A 3944-nucleotide genomic window follows, 5' to 3' on the forward strand; every position below is an offset into this window, starting at 1 on the left:
TCTCTCACAGTAAAAACTTTCCTATTGTAGGCTTCATCCAAACATATATGCAGCAGTAATCGGGGGAAGCTGAACTTGCTTTTTATAATTTTAACTCCCCATTGACAAAATCCCTTATTGATCACACCTACATTGATTAGTTTGTCCATATTAATTCTGTTGGTCTTGTAGAAATCTACCAACAATTTGAGATAAGTACTACTCTTCAAACACTTGAGCAAAAGTCTATTAGGAGTTGGATGTCAGGCATGGTAGACTTAAGAGGGCCAGAAAAGAAAGACATAACTGTCCCACAGGTAACTAGGCACTCAAAGGAGGCTTCCACTTGCCTAGATGAATTGTGATCCCCCCAGTACCAGTAGTCTCAGGGAAAAAACTATGTCTAATTACAGATGGTAGACACTATCCTCACTGCAATCTATCTTTCTTTTCTTTGCAACAACATTTCAATCTTTTTTTCTTGAAGAAAAAGTTGTTCTAAAGCTGTTTGGCAAGATTTGACAGGCGCATACTAGATACAAATCTTGGATCTGTCATACAGACTGTCCAACTGATTGTCAAACATGACTAAGAAATAGAATCTACAGAGAATGAAGGATATAAAAATCATTGTGTTTTGAAAATCAAGACACACTTGCAAACATTGGTGCTTTACTTAACGTGTAACATATTACCTACATGCATAATATGCACGGTGTTGGGGCTGTCTGAAATTTGAGCCATGCTTCATTAATTTTTTTGGCATAAGTCCCGCATTGCACCATCTCATATGAAACTATCAACTTGGCAACCTGGGCATCATCCAGCAAGGCTCTGATTGGGTGGAAGCAATACTGGGCTTTGGCATGTAATCACTGACATTCCCATGCACAGAGGTGACAGAAATATAAAGCGAGCACTATTGCAAGGTACTACGAGCTTTCTGCTTTTCCAGAGTCAGATTTAGATCAGGTACAAAGCTGTTTGAAATCTGGAGACGAATCCGATACGTTCTGCCCTTTGGAGAAGCCATTTCTAATTTGTAAATGAGAACCACATTTCCTTTGCTTCATTCTGCTGTGCAGCTTATCTAGATCCCTGGAGATACTTATATACACACACAACTTTTTTATTATAATACCAGAGCAGTGACTTACCTGGTTTGAGGGGGTCACAACATGGACTCAAGTTCTGTTTTAGAACAGAAAACTAGGCTTGCATTACTTTTAAACAAAAACTCAAATGTATAACGCACTGGATGCAATATCATGTTAAACCTTGTAAAAGAACTTCATTGCCAAAAGTTAATTAGAAATCACCTGCTTACTGCAGCTCAGTCTCGTGCCCCATGGCCTGGATACATGATATGTAAAATGTAGGGGCTTCCTGAAGTTTGAGCCATGCTTCATTAATTTTCTGGCATAAGTCTTCATTGCATCTCATGACTTAACGTAGCAAGGGACCTTCTAAAAAAGCTAGTGAGAATGTTAATGTGCTTATCATTAGAACTTAAACTAGTAAGTTGATCTGTCCTGCACTGAATCCATCCACCAGAGCAACAGTTCAACCACCAATCCTCACCAATCCTCACCATGAAGAGTTCTGCCAGTGAACAACTGTGAGTCCCGACACTCACTTTGTCCTTTAAGAGGTTGCTGAGAGGGTGAAGTGACTACACTGTTCCGGTGTTCTGGGAAAGGACAATCCACACAGCTGTGCGCGGGATAAATGCAAAACAAACATGCCTCGCACATGCTTCCCCTTCAGCTGTCATGGCTCTTCTTTCAAAGCCCCATGCTGAACACGGCCTGGCCTGCTACCCCAGCCAAAGCATCAGCCCTCAGCGACACTGAGTCAACGCACACCCGTGCTCTGAGGCAGACTTTTTAATTAACACCGAGACATCTGCAGAGAGGGATTCTGTGACAGAACAGAGCAGTGTTTGCTTTGTGTTAGCCTATCTTTAACTATTGTGGAACCAGGAGAGGCGTCGATGAAGCCCAGGTCAACACTTTCATTAGTTTATGTAGTATCAGCACACATATACACTTCTGTAGAATTAAACGAGCAAATCTCTACATAACAGAACACAAGTTATCACATTTGCTTTTGATACTCTTGTACTTCACTCAAAGGTAAACACGTAAAATGGTCATCAAAACGGTTCTGCACAGAACCGATTGTACAGTACACAAAGGAAATGTTAATTGTCAGACGGTACTTTGCAGATGCCTATGAGTTACAGAGATTATTAATTCTCTGTCCCATCTCCCAAAACTTATACTACTGAAGTAGGCATATCCAAGTACTAGAATAATATAATGCTTTGTTTTATGTGTGGTCGCATGTATGATTTTCTTTGGATTCCTTTCTTGCATATAATACCCTTGGGGCCTTTCTTTTGTAAAAATATCCTTTTTAGATATATATTATTTTATGTGTGACTGAGGGTTTTTGCTTTTGTTGTATTGTGGGTCTGGGGATAAAATGCGATACATTTGGGTTTTTGGTTTGTAAATGAACTTAAAATAGTTGTGTTGGCTTAAAGCTAAACGTATGGCTTTTGAATCATTTTTATTATTTACTTTCAAGCTTGTTTATGTTCTATATATATTGTGTGATTTACAACCGTAAGTTATTGCACTTACATTTTTAATTGTTTGAATTGCTTCAAGAACACCTGATTAGAGTGGAATAGCACTATAAAATGCGGGGCTAAAACAAGTTGTACAATTTGTTTAAACTTGGAACAAATCTTGATAAACTGTTCCTGGGACATTTGACAAACTGTTCTCAGAGCCTGATGTAACAGCCATCTTACATTAAGGACATAGCGAAAACATGAACTTCCTGTTGGCTATGGACTGTGCTTTAAACTCGGCTTTCCTTTAATGGGTTCAAAAAAACATTTAAAAGTTTAACCATTACAGGTGCTGGGTATTCTACTATGGATGGTAAATTTCATTTGACATTTTCTGTGTGCTCATTTTTGTTTGTTTCTCTCAATCCAGATGAATAAAATAATAAAAAACGGACTAATCAATATCCCTGTGCAATATATATGTAATTGTATTGATGAATTGCAATCCGTGAATGCAGGTTTGGATTTATAAATACAGAAAAGCTGCACAAAACAAAGTGGATAAAAAGTAAATAAAAAAACTTTTAACTGCTGATATTGTACAAGTGGATAATGAAATGCATGTTAATAACAGGTGACAAATGCTCTAATAATGTAGAAAAGGATAGCTCATATGGGTCTAAATGCTTGACTTTGATGATTAGCTCTGAGATAAATGCTCCCTCTCATACACATCTTTCTAAAGTAGACAAATTTTACATAAAACACTCTTCACAAGCTGCAGACAATCTGGCTCTCTGTGTGTAATTGGTCATTCAGTGACATTTCCAATACTTAACATGTTGCTGAAATTTCCTTACCAGATTTTCACTTTCTTCATGCAGGAAGAGTCAGAACAGGAATAGATTTCTCTTCACAAGTTCACTCCCCATGGAGATGAAATGAATTTATCTCAGACGTGCAGGCTTCTGAACCTAAATCACTCAAAGAGCTCAAACATCTGCTTCTGGGCCCATACAACAGAGGCAGCTGGAAAAAAAGACGACAATTCATCCAAAATCTGCACTAAGTCAACATACCATCAAATTAGGAATGAGAATACTCAGAAGTGACAGGAATGAAAACACAACAATGAACATGAAAACCTCAGAACATTTCACACCAATCAAACTCCAGCAACAACTATTCGAAAATGTGCCGAAATGGCACCTCATTCATTCTCGGATTTGAGGTCACAAAAGGATGACAACTTGTAAAGCATCGTGAATGCGTAATGAATGCCACACTTACATTGCAAAATGCTTGAAAAACAGCAAGATGCAAAGGTCAAAAAAGCATGTACACAGAGACCAACATTTAACAGCCAGAATGACCAAAATGCACA

The sequence above is a fragment of the Carassius auratus genome, chromosome 7, assembly GCF_003368295.1.
Source record: "Carassius auratus strain Wakin chromosome 7, ASM336829v1, whole genome shotgun sequence".
Classification (NCBI taxonomy): Eukaryota; Metazoa; Chordata; class Actinopteri; order Cypriniformes; family Cyprinidae; genus Carassius; species Carassius auratus.